Source organism: Diabrotica undecimpunctata, chromosome 8 (assembly GCF_040954645.1).
Source record: "Diabrotica undecimpunctata isolate CICGRU chromosome 8, icDiaUnde3, whole genome shotgun sequence".
Lineage (NCBI taxonomy): Eukaryota > Metazoa > Arthropoda > Insecta > Coleoptera > Chrysomelidae > Diabrotica > Diabrotica undecimpunctata.
In genome coordinates, this window is record NC_092810.1 from 104,051,812 (window position 1) to 104,069,556 (window position 17,745).

Below are 17,745 nucleotides of genomic sequence, written 5' to 3' on the forward strand. Positions count from 1 at the left end.
ACGTTTCATATATTAAATATTCAGTGTGAGTCATTGCAAAATTTGTGACAACATTAAGAAGTTTTGTTGTTATAATAACGGAGATGCGGCAGACTTTTGGGGTCGAACTATCGACTCCCTTCCCTAAGTTATATTTCCGATACTATTTTCTAATAGTCTTTTAATCACCTCTTAAAAGTCTTGTTAAGAATAAAAAAATATTATGTTTATAGTAATATATAGTCTTTATATTGCATTAGTATCAGCTCGAATTTCAGCAGTGTGTGACATTACTGGTCGGACTACTGTTTTATATAATCTGGTTTTCACTTCAGTTGATAGAAACTTATTTCCCCGAATAGAGTTTCCCAAACATGCAGATATTCTATTTGCTTTAGTTATTTGGTGTCTTACTTTTTTCTATACATATATATATATATATATATATATATATATATATATATATATATATATATATATATATATATATATATATATATATATATAGTAAACTCTTAAATATTGGGGAAATCTGCAAGCCAGAACGCAAGCGCTGACAACTTCATTAGTTCGTATGAGTCTTTATGTCGTTAAGGTTCATTGGTAAAAAACGAATTAATTTAAATCCCAGTAAAGGGAAATATTATTTTGATTTTCTTTATTTAATTATATTATATTGTTCATGTATTATTGAATCTTATTGAGACGTATCTAAGAAAAGCAAGGGAATGTTATATATTTTTTGTTAATGAAAATTAATTATAAAGGTATGTTAGTTGTTAAACAGAACCTCACTTTTAACTATCTAAAAATCAAAAATTTAGTTATTGCCGACAATTCAAAGAATTACCTCCTTTTAAATGTAGTTACATTGGGTTTTTCGATTGACCTTGGGTAAGCCTTTACGTGTCAAGTTCAAAGCTACCATACATTTCAATCCTTATAAAAATCTTTTTTTTGCACATAGTAACAAAAAACACCACTATGTTACTAGCAAAGTTTTTTAATATTCTAACTCTACAATTCTAAGTTACGGTAAGATCAATAATGTTTTAATAGATAATATATGGTAGCTAATTATAATTTATTCTCTTTCAGCCCTGAAGAAGCCAAATTAATTCTCTTTGGCGAAAACGTTCGGCGAAACAATTGATACACCTTAGAGTATTTCTTGCAGATTTCCCCAATATTTCAGAGTTTACTATTTAACTAATCTGCAAAGATTAAATTTCTTTTCTCTCTCTCTCTATATATATATATATATATATATATATATATATATATATATATATATATATATATATATATTATAAGAAGTACATATATAAAAATATGAAATAAGCAAACAATAACTTTAGCATTGAACTTGAAAACTGCTATTGCATTCTTTGGGGATACAATTTTCTCATTTCATCGTGATAAATAATGAATACGAGAAAACAGACCGAAGTGTATTTACTTAGATCGTGTAAACATAGAATTTTGATAGCAAAACTACCCTTAAACAGGCAAGCTTTTGGACACTTCATGTATCTCCATACAGTGGAAAAGAAAACTATTCGGGAAGCTGCGCAATGTCATTCAAGTAGTAACGGATTTCTGGGATAAAGCTATTGTTCCCGTTAGGCCTGCTCAACATAGTATTTAAAAGTTGGAGAAAGTTTTCGAAGAATAGAAAGGTCTCCGAATGCACAAAAGCCGAAAAACTGAGGTTCATAAAGAGAAGAATGCGAAGTTTGTTGAACGCCTTGAAGATCTTTTCGATATAGCCCATGCAAATGCTTTGAATATAATTACGATCGCAGATGATAAAGAATTTTTACTCTCGCAGCGGTAAAAAGGCCGTCCAGGAGTCCAGGATACATTGCAGGTTTGGACGTGGTTGAAAATTATTCATCTATATCATAATCTAGTTTTTAATATTTTTTTTACTTACTTATTTTCTGAAGGCTTAATTTCAGCGAACAGCTTCTGCAAATTAACAAAACTAAAATTAAAACAAAGCACAACTATTAAAATTAAATTTAGAATATAGTTTAACAATAAGAAAATGACCTAAAAATAACAGTTATACAAACAATAGATGCAATAAACCTTTGCAGAAATGCCCAAAAAGTCAAGCGTAACATCCTGCTCAGATCACAGAATAATAGCTTTTATGAGTCACAAACTTAAAATGGCCTTGAAAATTATATATAGGGTGAAAATCGATCATGGAATATGGCCCTTTTACAAAAAAAAGGAACAGTAGGAAGTTTTTTGTATTTTTAAAATTTAAATAATATATTTAAAATTAAATAAAGTAATTTTATTATTTATTTTATTTTTATATTTTAAACAAATTCAATAAATTCTTATGTTTTCTCCTAATGCCACCTGTTAACATATTACCAAAGCATACGTTGTTTACTGATGACAAACCTGTCAGTCAGATTTAGACCAAATATTAATAATAAAATATAAATAAATATTATTTGATTATTATTAGTAAATTTAATTATTATATAAACTAAATAATATGCTAAAAAAATAATAATTATATTTATATGAAGTTATTTAACCCTTTCGCTACTGAAATATTGTTAGACAGGGAAAAAATTTTTTTTGGTGGAATTTTAGTTAAATAGGTATAAATAAATGGGATTATACAAAAAAACAAAAAAAAAATCCCCCACCAGATGTAAAAATTTTGTTGTACAGGTTTGTGTACATTAGTACCAAACGGTAGTTGGGCTAAATGGTAAAAATGTGTATTTTTTATGTAAAAGCTTTAAAAATAAACCGAAACAAGTAATAATTATTTGTTTTATATTTAGCTTATATCTAAGATTAAAATACATAAAAATTTATGAATCGCAAAAAAAAATCTAACACAAATACAAAGTCATTTCGAGTGGAAGGTCAAAAAGCAGTTCCTCTCCTTTCCTAGACACAAATAAACATTACACTTGCTGCACCGGAAATGTGAACGCCCTTTACAGTTGTTTTGTTTGCAGCGCCCAATCCCTTCTCACCACTGTGAATAGGCAAATGATCTACATTATCTAATCGAACTGTGTCAATGGGACGAGTTTCAAATCTACACCTTTTAGTGTTGTTTGAATTTGTTTCTAAAGTTACGTCTTGTAAACTTGGTCGACCCCTTTTCTTGTCTTTACCACACATTGTACCAGCAAGTACCAAGGAATTTCCAACATCCATTCGAAAATGTAAAAGATCGAGAATTTTCTTGCTGTCAACACCTAGTCTTTTACAGTCTTCTTTGTACTCCAACCAACTGTTGCAGATTGCCATATCTATTGCGTGGAAGAAAAGACGAAGGGTCAATTTCTTCGATCTGATAAATATGAGATATAAGCCTAATAAAAAATCAATTTTATCTACACCGCCCATAGAAGAATTATAACGCTTGATTACCTCTGGTCTTTCAACATCTACAAATGTTTTTTTTATTTTGTTCCATCTTTTAACGATATCTTTATCTCCAATACCAACAAAGTTAGATGCCATATTGACTATTCTGTTATCAAACCATTTGACTAAAATAACGTCACCGTCTTTACTACAGAGCTGTTCCATGTAACCCCTGGGTTTCTTGGAAAATTCTTTTTCACTGAGAAAAGGTGGTTTTCCAAATTTATTCAGTCTGGCAGTTCCGGCACCATAAATGTTATTCTGTTTTAGATACTGCAATAACGGATAGGATGAAAAAAAGTTGTCAAAGTATAATTGTGTATAATGTGTTTTCTTTTACTAAGATGAATTACAACTGCAACACCATGTCCAAATTTGTTTTGTAAAGTTGGTCAATTTCGGTCTTTTTTTCCCTGATATAAAATAAAATCGTATATATATATATATATATATATATATATATATATATATATATATATATATATATATATATATATATATATATATATATATATATATATATATATATATATATATATATCAGTCCACTTTCTCCACACAGTAGAAACAGTTTTATTCCCCATAGATTAGGCTTACTTTTTATATATTGTTTCACCGATAATTTTCCCTTTAAGGGACATATATGTTCGTCGACACATAACTTCTCATGTTCTAATTCTCGGCATCTTTTCAAAACGGCATCAAATTGGTCGAACTTTATAAAAAACATCTGTATTATCTGGATCTTTTTCTAGGTTATTTACTATGTGTAAATATGTTCTGAGTTTATAAAATCTGTTTCTGGACATACTGTTTATAAAAGTGCTCATACCTATAGCATTATCCCAATATAAATGTATTCTAGGCAGTTTCAAACATCCCATTATGATGTATAAACCTATAAGGAAATCAATTTCTTTTGAATTCGTGTGTGCAAAATTAAAATCGTTACATTGCTGGGCATACAGATTTGTTTTCTCTGCAACATTTTCGAATAAAGCTGCCGGGATATATCTTGAGAAATATTCAATAGGCAACTTAACTTCTGTATCGCTATGTTCATCTTGAGGTTTGGTCCCATTTTGCATTGCTAGTGGGGCAGTTTGTCTTTCTGTCCATTGAATTTGGTTTTTAGTTGTTAAATACGCAAAAGTATTTTCATCATTTCTGTTCATAGTATCTTCTCCTATTACACCTACGTCGTCGAATATTTCATCTTCTCCAAGCTCATCTTCATTATTGTCATCTTGTGGATCCATTGCAGCAACTATGTCTTCAATGCGGCTTTCCACATTTTCTGCTTCTTCTAATAGATCTTCATCATCAGCTTCACCTTCGGACAAATTGGAGAGATCCGAAAAGTCCCCGTTGTCTAATTTCTGCATCAAATTTTTCACATATTTGTCAACTCTCACGTCCCGCATGAAAATCGATGCTTTTGAGTTTCTTAAGCCTGCAAAGAAAAATTTTGTTGTAACTTTTGCCTGTAATCAACACACATTTGATTCGAATCCAAAATAGCCTCTGAATACAGTTGTGCACGATTGTGTACACAAACAACTAACTGAAATTTACCTTCCAGTACAATTGTACACTATCGTGTACATAATGTTTTATACAGTTTTTTCAAAAACCTTTACCACATAACGATGAGATTACTATCAAGAAATATTCCGTAAATATTCATAAAACCATGCAGTATAATAAAACAGCAACAACGTAACTGTATAAAAATAAAAAATATATAAATGAAAGGTACTCACCTATTTCACAACTTCTGTTGGTCGCCATGTTAGTTGGTAATGATTATTTAAACCGATTTTTCATAGATGGAGCCAGTGGCTTCAAATTATATTAAAATAAGTGTACCTGATCATGTACAAATGGTTTTTGCGAAATACATGCGGAAGTTCTCTTATTTCATAAGGTTTGAAATCCATGTACACGATTTTGTAAACCAGTAGCATCAACAAGGTGATTCCATGTTGTTATTAATCAGATGACATTTATGACTTTTATTAAATTTTTACAATCGTTATGAATCAAATCTTTTAGTGAGAGAGACTCTTTTAATTTTTTTCTTCTCATTTAATGTCTATATTTTGTTAGTTATTTTTCATACAATTTTAATTTAAACCTCCTTAGAGTGAATATATGATGACTAGAAACGAATTCATCGTTTCAAACACATTATGATCTATCATTTTCTCAAGGTACTGAAACTTCTTTCTTGTGGCATGTCTAATTTAAATATATGGGATGGGATAAATCCACAATTATTATTGGGATTAATGAAAATTACATTTTTAACCAATGCATGCTTAATATTTCGACTTCCACTACGAAAATCTTAAGAACGATTTAAGCAAGTCAATTAGACAGAAAAGCACTTGCAATTTTTTTTTTCGGGAAATCACTTCTTTAGGTATATATATATATATATTTTTTTAAAGAAATAAAGTTGCATCCACCCAAAGGTTATTAGCGACATTCCTGTAACATTTGTAATAATATTAAATTTAACATTTGTAACAATCAATCATTGTAACAATTAATTACAATTTGTGAACAATTAAACATTTGTAACAATTAATTAAGTTAAATTTTGTGTAACATATTTATACATTTTAAGTAACCTAATAAATTGTTCGGAACTAAACGTTTGTTGAGGAGTGCTTTCAGGTTTTTTCACAAATTGTAAGACTGTCTTTGATTTACATATTTAGAACAGTCTATCAAGAGGTGCTTTATACTGTATACTGTATTGCATGTTTCGCATTTTGGAGGTTCACTATTTGAGAAGAGATAGGCATGAGTATACCTACAGTGTCCAAGTCGTAGACGTGTAATAATAGTTTGGCATCTTCTACTTCTGGCTGTGGACTTCCATGAAAAAATATCACTTTTGATGGTTCTGAGTTTCGAACTAGAGTCATTCCACTCCCGATTCCACGCACTTAACACCTTATTTTTGAAATAACCTTTTAGGTCGCCTGCGATACTCCGACACTCTGTTTCTGATATGTCACTGGTGATAGCGTTAAGCGCATTAGTATCTGCTTCTTCATTCTCTTCTATGCCTATATGAGATGGTATCCATAGGAAGTGGACTCTTCTAAAATTTTCTTGAGCTTTCATTAATTCGGCCCTGATAATTTTCGCAATGGGGTGTTTAGGGTATACATTTTGCATAGCTTTGACGGCGCTGAGAGAGTCAGAAAGGACTAGACAAAAAGGGATGTTTTTAATTAATGTTGGCTTAACTGAGATGTGTCACTTTCCGCTTCCGATGCCTCACTGCTAATATAATTACTAATTTCTTTCATTATGGACGTGAATTTACGTTTTATGGATCTTTCCTTTAAATGGGGATAAACTTGACTGAGCATATGGGACAAAGCTGGTAGGTCTGTGGTATATTCTTGAATTGTGGGTATAGGATCTGGTGATCCCGTGATATTGATTAGGAGCATGTTAAGTTGATCAACGTTTAGAGGGAAAGGTAGAGGGTGATTTTCTATGAAGTTTTTATCAGGGTCAAGTAAGAGAGAAAATGAGCATTCAGAAGTGCTTGCTGAACTAATTTTAGCTTTTTTAGATTTTGCTTGGACTGGTGGTGGAAAAATGTTACATTCTTTTGAAGATGGATCTGCTTCAGGTAAAATAATTTCATCAAAGTTTCTTTTTGGTTGATTAATTATGTGACTGTCCTTATTTAATGCATCTACTTTGTTCGGTATCTCCGGAATATTAGAAATAGACATTTGTTCACACTGAGAAGGGTTTGTGTCATCGGATGCTTGCAAGGATATATTTGTTGCGCTAAACTGTTTTGAGAAATGAATATTCTATATGTCGTGTTGTCAAAAACAAGAGTAAATGACTCTGGTAGTATTAGATTGTGAGGACTGATATAGATTTGTCTTCGAAAACTAAGGATGTGATTGTACTCAGGCATAGAAGCACTTATTTTGAGGAAGGTCATGGGGGAGACAGGAACTATGCCGATTTTTTGTAACTCACTAATTAGCAAGTCGTGCGATATTGAAGGACATACGCCGGAGAGCACAAGTCATTCCGCTGGTGTAACTAACCTTCTTGTTCTGACAATTTCACCTTGTATTTCTATTTGACCATGATTATTCATAAAATCGTCCACTATTTGTTTATTGGATAAATACATACATATGCGTTTATAAGATAATCTAGAAGAGAAGATTATATTTTTCGGTTGAATTATATTTCCAAGTGGGAGAAGGTAGTCTTGAAGTTTGGTATTTTCTAAGGCACTAAAGATAATTGTCTGTCTTCTTAATAACTAATTGTCTGACCATCTTTATACTGACTTCATCTTAACTCACTGACTGACTGGACCCCCTTACTGACTGCTTACTGTTTGACTGGCCCTCTTGAATCCAAATCACCGAGTATTTATACCTTTTCAATGTTCCATAATCATCTGGAAAGAAATATTCGAGTTGTTCTATATATGAATGTTCTCGAAAAAGTATATCTTCGATCCACAGACATAACCATATTCGCGAAGGTTCTGCCGTAAACAAAGGTTAAATTCTGTGCTCTAGAGAAATCTTTACTTTTCTATCGAGAATTTTGTTGACATTTAGGCTTTTCAGATCAGAATATAAACTTATATGTAATTTAAACAACCTAAATTAATAAATTACACTACCTCAAATCCGTAACTATATGTAAACTAAACATTTTAAATAACAAATAACTCCACTTTATATTCGCAACCATCACTTGAATGTCATTTTCAGAGTATTTTTGGTTGCCTATGCACATGGCTCACTTAAATATATTTACAATATTATAATTATTAAAAAAACACTTTTTACACTTATTATATGCTAATTTCTTAAAAATGCACTCACATACATATATTTTATAGTATATAACTTATTAAAATAACCAAATACTTTTTATATCTAATATTATCTAGTATATAACTTATAAATTAATTTTTTAAACACTATTTTTCTTTCTCCTATATTCATATCATTTCAATATATATATATATATATATATATATATATATTTATATATATATATACATATATATATATATATATATATATATATATATATATATATATATATATATATATATATATATATACATATAGAGAAAAGGAGTACGACCGTCAATCCAAAATAAACTAAGGTACACTCGAAGAGTGGTGAGTATATATATATATATATATATATATATATATATATATATATATATATATATATATATATATATATATATATATATATATATATATATATTTACAACATATATAAGTGTACAAGTTTTAACATGTTGAGTGTTAAAGCTGATGACAAACTGGGATGATGTGGCAATCATCCTGTGAATCACATAACAGACAATTTAATAATTTTGGGTAAAAATATGACCGTAATTTTTTAACTCCTTTTTTTTTACGACTTTAAATATTTTCTGGTATTATTTCCAGTTAAAATTTAATCTCGAATATTCTGCAAATTCTATGGTCTTTTAAATGGATTTTTTCCTTTACGAATCAGCCAAAATTGTAAAGTGTTCGATTTGTAATGACTTCTTTGAAGGGTGGAAATGCTTTGTGTTGGTCATTTGGTATTTGAGATTTTTCGTACACAGTAAGAGTTCTTAATTTTTAAATGGTCGTATTGCTTCGATTTAAAAAAAATAGTGACAATAGTGAAGAAATAATTACATTTAGAATTGTTTATTTTCATTTATAGTAAAACAAATAATTTTTTAAATTATGCATTGTATAATTTAGCTTTTACATTACATTACATTTTACATTTTTAATTTACAGTATATTACATTACAGTGAATAAATCAGTAAGTTAAGGAAAAGTTATTTTAAAAATAAAAAATCATGAAATATTTAAAACGAAAACCTAAAAACTTGTATACAACCGTAAACCTTGTAAACCGTAGATTCTGCACTTTAAAATATTACGATTTAAGCCAACTTGCTTTAATAAAATGTTGATATTATGAAAGATACAGGGTGTTAAAGTGGAAATTTAAAATTTTATTTTTCGCTTATACTTTTACGTTTACTGTGATTTTACCAATGCATAAATAGTAAAAAAGAAACTGAAGGTTAAGGAATTAATACATTAATAAAGAAATTAAAATAAAATAATTATTTAAATATAAATTAATAAAGATGTGACGTTTATAACGTTACAAAATACAGGTAAGTAAAACAGATAAGTATATAAATCGAAATTATTCAAAAATATTTTGATCGTACTTATAATATGAATTGTCCTTTGTCACAAAGAACAATAAAGTATTGAAACGTTAATAATTCCATACAAGGGGATTTGTGTCGCCCAGTTCCATAATCAGTTAAACCCAAAATTTAAAAAAATGGACGTTATGATTTCAATGAATTCTTTGTTAGTCTCCTTACATGTGTGTATCTTCAAACTGTTCCAAACTCAGTTACATTGCGTTGAAAATACCGGCTGAAAAGTTCGGACTGTTCCAAAAGCAGTTAAATGTATTCGGTGGTCGGTTTCAAAACCAGTTAAATCTGTCACGATGTCAAAACAAGTTAAAAGAAATACTAAACCCACATGACCATGAGTTCGGTGCCACAGCCACTGTTAGTTACAAATCGACCACCGAAGCAGGTAGTTAAACATTTTTTGTGAGAAATAGAAGCGCTTGTATTGTAGTATTGAGACAAACCTAAAAGCATAACACTATTTTTTTTTTCAAAACATTAAAATAAACCATAACAGGTGCTTTTACTGGACGATACAGTTCTTAATATCATGGAGGGGCCAGCGGAAAATCCTGAAATCGTTGATAATGTTGAAGTAATAGCAGAGGCAACTGGTTCTTTGGCTAAAAAACGAAAAAGCAATCCTTCCACTTGGAAAAAAACCATTGCAAAAGTATCTAGGTAAGTTAATTGTAATTATTATAATAAAAATTTATACAGTGTTTCGTCAATATGCCAACAACCTTCATTATTTTACAGTGACGTAGAAGTTATTGGGATAAAAACCCAAAATTTACTCTGTATCTGCGCCTCTGGAAATGATCAATTTAGAAAAAAATGCTTGTTTTATCAAGTAGTACTAGTATACAAACTTTCATCATATCTACAGTAGGTACTAAAATTTTAAGAGATATCGGCAAACAATACAAAAAAAGTATCTCAACAACGACAGATTTTGAATGGTATGTTAACATAACCATTTTTAATGTTTTTTAGAGGTATACTTTTATCCCCTGAAATTTATTGGCACATTTACGAGACACCTTTTATAATCCGTTATTATTCGTCTTTACTTATACCTTTTTAAAGATTCAGGCTAATCTTTCCTAAACTCTCATAACGTCAACTACAGCGAAAGCGATTAGGTAACTGAAAGTGTAACAAAGTTGTTTTTTTAGGCACCGTCCAAAGGGATTTCCTCAAATGCCAAACTGCAAACATCCAAGCAAAAGCAAGTATCGATGCTCAGAGCTTTCCTTGCAAGACGTAACAAAAATCCATCGCAGATATTACAAAGATGCGGACCTACAATCGAAGACACAATTTATTCTGCAACATGTTATGGGTTTTTCTGCAAAAAGAACCCGGATTCCAGAACATACCTCAAAAAGAATGGTAAGCACTAGTTTCTACTTACCTAAGCAAAGACACAATAAAACAGAAAATATTAAAGTGTGTCGAGCGGCATTACTTGCAATACTCCAAGAAAGTCGAAACCGGGTGCAGTTACTTTGCCAAAAATTTCTTCAGACAGGTGTACTCCCATCTGAAACTCGTGGAGGAGCCCGCCACTTTGAAAAGTTTAACACAAAGAAAGAAAGCATCAAAACTTTTATTAAATCTTTTGTACCAGTGCAGAAACACTACTGTAGAGCAAAGAACAAACACAGACAATATCTTCCGAGTGAACTGAGCATTAAAAAAATGTGGTATATGTACAGTGAGCAACATCCAACTCCCAAATTAACATGCAAGTATGATTTCTTCAGAAACGTGTTTGCCACCAATTTTAATATCGGGTTTGATGCCCCATACACTGATAAGTGTTCTACATGTATACGACTTGAATGCGAGACAGCAACCGAAAAGGATGGTGACAAACGAGCAGCTTTAAAATTGGAGTTGAAAGTCCATAAAGTTCGTGCTGAGAAATTTTATATGTTCTTACGAGAGAACAATGATAACGAGCTTGTGTTCAGCTATGACTGCCAAAAAAACTTGGTGTTGCCTAAAATACCTGATCAGGCTGCGTACTATAAGCGTCAGTTGTATCTTTATAACTTTGTTATATGTGAGGGGCACTCCAAAGCCACACGAAATTACCACAACACATTCTCCTATCTTTGGACAGAAAACCAGTATCAAAAGGGATCCAATCAAATAGCATCTGCTTTGTACCATAGATTACAGAACTCGAACTTTGAAAATGTCACCACAGTCAAACTCTTTTCTGATGGTTGTGGGGGACAAAATAAAAACACCATTGTTGTTGGTATGCTTATCAGTTGGCTTATTAAGGATGCTCCTCGTAACGTGAATAAGGGGGTACTATACTTTCCTGTAGTCGGACATTCGTTCATCCCGCCAGACCGAGTCTTTGGAATTTTAGAACGACAGTTTCAAAATTTCAGTGTTATCAACAATCCAGACGAATACACTGATATCATTAAAAATACCTGTACTGTGATAAAGCTGGGTGCAGACTGCTCTGTCAGTAACTGGAAAAGTGTCACAGAAGCTGTGGTAAAACCTCCAGGACAGTGGCATTTCCAATTTCAAAAAGCTAAAAAAATCATTTTCACACGATCTACAAGAAATCCAAACACAGCTTTGATCCAAGGAGAGGCCAACTACAACTTTGAAACGGGTGAGCCCAAGTCAGTTTTAAAAAGAGGAAAAGTTTTCGGAAATCAAGCTGTTCCGGAAATACCAGAAGGTGTGGCAGTTAAAGACGCGAAAATTAAAGATATAAAGTATTTATTGGATCTCCATTATGGAACAGACTGGAAAAACAACCAGAAGTTAAAGTTTTTTGAGGAAATGTTGCAACAACCAATCGATCCTGTAGATGACGAAGAAGATGATTTTGAACTGAATGCTGAGGACGAATCTATTGATTAAAAAAATAGACACCAAATACTATTAAAAAAATGTACGAATAAAACTTTTCAGTAAAAATTGCTTCATTATTGTAACAATCTAACTAAAGCAAAAATTTTGCCCTCACAACAATATAATACTATGACATAATAGTTTCAAAAGTAGTTAAATCCTATTACTGTTCCAAAATCAGCTATAATAAATTTTTAATATTTTACAGTGCCTACATTTTTTCTTTAATTTTATACAATTTTTATTAGGAAAAAGCTTTATTTTTTAATTTTTTTTTGATAACAACTTTATCACGTTCCCTATGACGGTAGGTACGCAACTAGTTATTGGCCTATTCCCACAAATTTTTTCAAGTGGATTTAACTGATTTTGGAAATGGGTGACTCATTTAGTATATCTGCTTGTAAAACTCTTGATCGAATAAAGGAAAGCAACATAATGTACTTATAGGTTCATACTATTGGGACATATCTGAGATGTATGTCCTCAGGTAAAGATGCCGTAATCGTTGTGGACTGGCACCAATAAATAATTCGGAGTTTGTGTCAACAGAAACACGGACCGTGTCATAATTAATACAGCGGCAGGATGGTATATAGCTGATAATGCAACGACAAGCAACATGCAGCAGTAGGATGTATCTAACTAGTGGCATAGAGGTATCTAGCTAGCTGCAGGGTGTAATATATAAGATGCAAAATGCAATGGTAAACAAAAGTGAAACCTCAAGATCTTTAATTAATAATAAAAAGTCGAAATTAGCGGAACAGTTACAAGAAATGATCTAAATAAACGACTTACCATCAAGTCGATTAGATTGACTTGAAGGCTGGTACACAAGTGAAGTAACACTTCACGATATTTGTATGCAAGCTTAAATTTTCTTTAAAGTGGGGATTTTTTTTGGTTCATGAGAGATTAGCTCTATTTATACTTTAGGAGAGAGGACCGATTTGGGTAAAATGAACTTTTTTGATATTTTTTAATAAACTCTTTTTAAATAAACATGCAGGTCAATGGATAGACAGCATAAAAAATGCAAAATGCAAACAGTTACATTTATGCTTGACGGAAATAAAAACTGTAATTTTTTTAGTACAGTTGCCTTGGAAAATTCTACTACAAATAGAAAGAAAACTACATGTGCTTATGTGTTTAGTTAGTTAAATATTGGATATATAAGATTTAAAAGAACATGATCCATTACAATTTAAATTAAAAAAAAACCCTTAAACCTTATATTCCATTTTTGATTGATTTAACTAAAAAGAAATAAGTACCCGAAGTTCAAAAAAAAAATATTATACAAATTTCACTGTATACCTCAAAACGCTCCAGAACAAGCACCAAAAAATAAAGATATGACAGACCTCTTACCCTACATTCCGCCAATTTATCACTCGTATTATAAAAATCTCCCTATCGATATACCAACATGGTCAAACAGCGGTAATGCTAGTCAACGTTTATCTACTTCTTCTTCCTCTTTGTAAGCAATTCTGCTCGTTCATTGACGTATTAATATCTTTGTGAAAGTTTCTCACTCTATCGTTTGCGCGGTCATCCGATACTTTTTCTGCCGATTAGTGACTTATCTTTTGCTATTTTGACGACCCATTTTGCTTATGTGATTATTCCAGTCTGTTTTCTATTTAGTAACCATTCGTTTAGGCACTATGTTATATTTTCTTGGAATGTCTTCACTTCTCTTTCTAGTACTCTCATCTCTGCTGTTTCTAGTAGTCTTTGTGTTGTAGATGTGTCGGGTCTTGTTTCTGAGGGATGTCATTATTATTCTTATACTGGCTTTATAAATTGCTTATTTGCTTCATTTCAGTGTTAATGTGTCTGTTTCGCCATATAGTGTCTCTATAGCTGGACAGTGTATTTCCAACGTATTTTATTTCCATTACTTGTTCAATACCGATGCCATCAATTTCTTTTTTACATCTCGTTGGTTCTTTGCTGATTACTATCGTTTTAGTTTTATGAGATGAGATTGTCATAGTAAATTCTTTTGATCTTATGTTATATCTGTGGACCAGTCTTTGCACACTATCTTCATCTGGGGCTATCAATATTCCGTCGTCTGCTTAACAGAGCATTTTTACTTCTTTGTTTCCCATTTTGTATCCTCTTCCTTCGTTAATGCTTTTGATGATTTCATCCATGATTAAATTAAAGAGCATAGGGCTCAATGAGTCCAACTGTCTTATTCCGCTATTTCTATAGCTTCTGTAAGTTATCCATCTATTCTGAAATCTATTTTGTTGTTTTGGTAGATGCTTTCAATAGTTTTTATAATATTAAGGGGAACTTCTCTATTATACATAAGATGGATTACATCTTTGAGTCTTACTATGTTAAATGCTTTCTTTAATTGAATCAGACACATAAATACTGGTCTATTATACTATGCTCTACTCTGTATATTGCTATATAATGAATATTGCATCTGTACACGATCTTTAACTACGAAAACCCTGTTGTTAATCTGTTAAACTTATCCTCTTATTCATTAGTTCTCGTAAAATTTTAGTTGTAAGTTTTAGGGTAGTATTTAACAAGTTTATACCTTTGTAATTTTCTGGTTGTTTTGATCTCCTTTTTTGAATAGTCGAACTAGTTTGCTCATTCTCCATTCTTCAGGTATTTTATTGTGCTTTATAATTTTATTCATCGTTCATCTGATGATAAAATTATGTAATATTAGCTTACAATAACAGTGAAGTAACATTCAAAAATTTTTCTTTCTTATTTTTATCACAGAATTCAATTTATTTTTTTTTATTTTATACTTATGATTAGAAACTTTGTCTTATAATGAACAATAAATAATGTACATAACGACTTTTATTTTCTTTTTCTGTACATCAATTTTCAAATGTCATAATATCTACGATCTCTTTGGAGTCACTTGAATTTCAAACGAGACAGTTGATATTACCGGCATTCTGCTTATCTTTGGGACCCAAAAAAAACGAAAATGGACTTCGCTTCTACGGCGATAAACCAGCATATTCTGCAATCAAAACAGCCGATGAATTGCGAGCCAACTACGAGTCAACAGCCAGTGGCGTACGATCCACAATACCAAATGTGCACTGATCAACAATTACAAGGTAATATGCAAATTTCTCAACTTTTAAATACGTCTTACTTCCAACCCTTACAGCAACCCTAATGTATTAACCCACCTTCCATCCCTCTAAATCAATCCGAAATGTGGAAAAAAGTCGAAAACTTCGACAAAAGGTAACGAAATAGTCCAGACAAAAGAAATGTAAAGCAAACAAAAATAAACGATTTATTAGGAAAATTCAGGAAGCTGGCTGGCAATCAACACCTACACCAACAAAAGCAATCGTACAAAAAGACTTACCAAACAAAATAAAAGAAAAAATCGCAGAAAAACGAAGACTAAGGAAAATCTGGCAAAGAACCCGAGCACAACAGGATAAAAATAGATTCATCCAAGTTACAGCAAGATTAAAAACATTGTTAAACAACAATAAAAACAATGACATAAAACGATATTTACAAAATATATCTGCCACGGAAGCCTCCGAATACTCACTATGGAAAGCAAAACGAAAAATTAATCGACCACAACTTTCTAATCCTGCTATCTGGATAGTAACGGACAATGAGCCAAAAGTAATAAAGTAATATCTGGAAGAAGTGTTCTAACCACATACTCAAAACAACAACCCCGATGCAGAAGATAATATACAATCGTATTTAGAATCTCCATACCAACTAGAAGCACCATTGGAGAAATTCACTGCCAAACAAGTTTTCAACAAAATCCAAGCAGATCTGAATCTGAAGAAGTCGCCAGGGTTCGACTTAATCTCTACAAGAATTCTAAAAGAACTTCCCCAAAAGGAGTGCAATATTTAACACAGATTTTTAACGCAATCTTACTATCCCCTTTTGTGGAAAGTTGCACAGATCATTTTAATACCCTAACCAGGCAAACCTGTAGAAGAAGTTAAGTTCTATAGACCTATCAGTCTACTTTCAGTGATGCCAAAGGTTTTTGAAAAACTACTACTAGACAGATTATAGCCAATCCTCGTACAACAGCAGCTAATACCAACCACCAGTTTGGATTTAGAGAACAGCATGCTACCATTAAGCAAATTCACCGAATCTGCAATTCCATAAACAAAGCCTTAGAAGAGAAGAAATAATGTTCTGCAGCCTTTTTGGATATCTCGAAGGCTTTTGATAAAGTCTGGCACACTGGCCTGCTATACAAAATAAGACAAGTCCCTCTCAACAACTTCCTAATCCTCAAGTCCTATCTTTCCGACCGGCATTTCCTTCTAAAAGTAAAGGATCAGTGCACTAATGCACTATATCGTCTCACAACTGCTCCAGACCAATCTCGACAAAATAAAGATTTGGTTACAAACATGGCGAATTAAAGTTAACGAAAGCAAGTCAGTACATATAACGTTCACTAATCGAAAAGGTACATGCCCAACCGTCTCATTAAATAACCAAATACTACAACAAAAGGATGATGTAAAATACTTAGGTATGCACCTGGACCGCAGATTAACGTGGAAGAAACACATATTCACGAAAAGAAAACAGTTGGGTCTGAAACTCAATAAAATATACTGGCTAATAGAAAAAAGATCACAACTGAATTTATACAATAACATCCTAGTATACAAGTCAGTGATAAAGCCAATATGGAGCTATGGGAACCAACTGTGGGGATCTGCGTCAAAATCCAATATCGACATACTGGAGAGATTACAATCGAAGACCTTCCGCATTATCCCAAATGCACCGTGGTACATGCCCAATGAATTCATCAATCGCGATCTTCAGATGAAAACTGTCAAAGAAGAAATTGCCAGTTACTCCCAAAAATATGACAGACGACTGCAAAACCAATAGGCTAGCGAAGAACCTTATGAGGCCCCAGGCAAACAGAAGGCTAAAGCGTCTTAGTCCAAGCGATCTACCAACAAGATTTGAAACTTTAAAATAAATTGTTTTTTTATTAATTATAAACATTATATTAGAGTCACAAATAATTTTGTTACTAAAATTATGATTTAATAGGTTATTGTCACTGGACAGTCTCCTGCAGGTCTCTTGTAATCTAATTAAACAATCTACCTATTGTAATCCTTATTACTAATTGTAAATAAATGGAATGTTAAAAAAAAATAATAATATC

At 31.7% G+C, this 17,745-nt stretch overlaps 1 protein-coding gene across 1 annotated transcript in view; it reads right to left on the reverse strand.

The window, feature by feature from the left end:
• The window catches only part of mub (poly(rC)-binding protein mub), a 413,814-nt gene that overhangs the window by 303,513 nt on the left and 92,556 nt on the right, over positions 1-17,745 (reverse strand). The window contains exon 2 of the mRNA XM_072540672.1: positions 1,916-1,950. The gene's annotated coding sequence lies outside the window, so the exon portion shown is untranslated. The remainder of the gene's footprint in view (positions 1-1,915; positions 1,951-17,745) is intronic.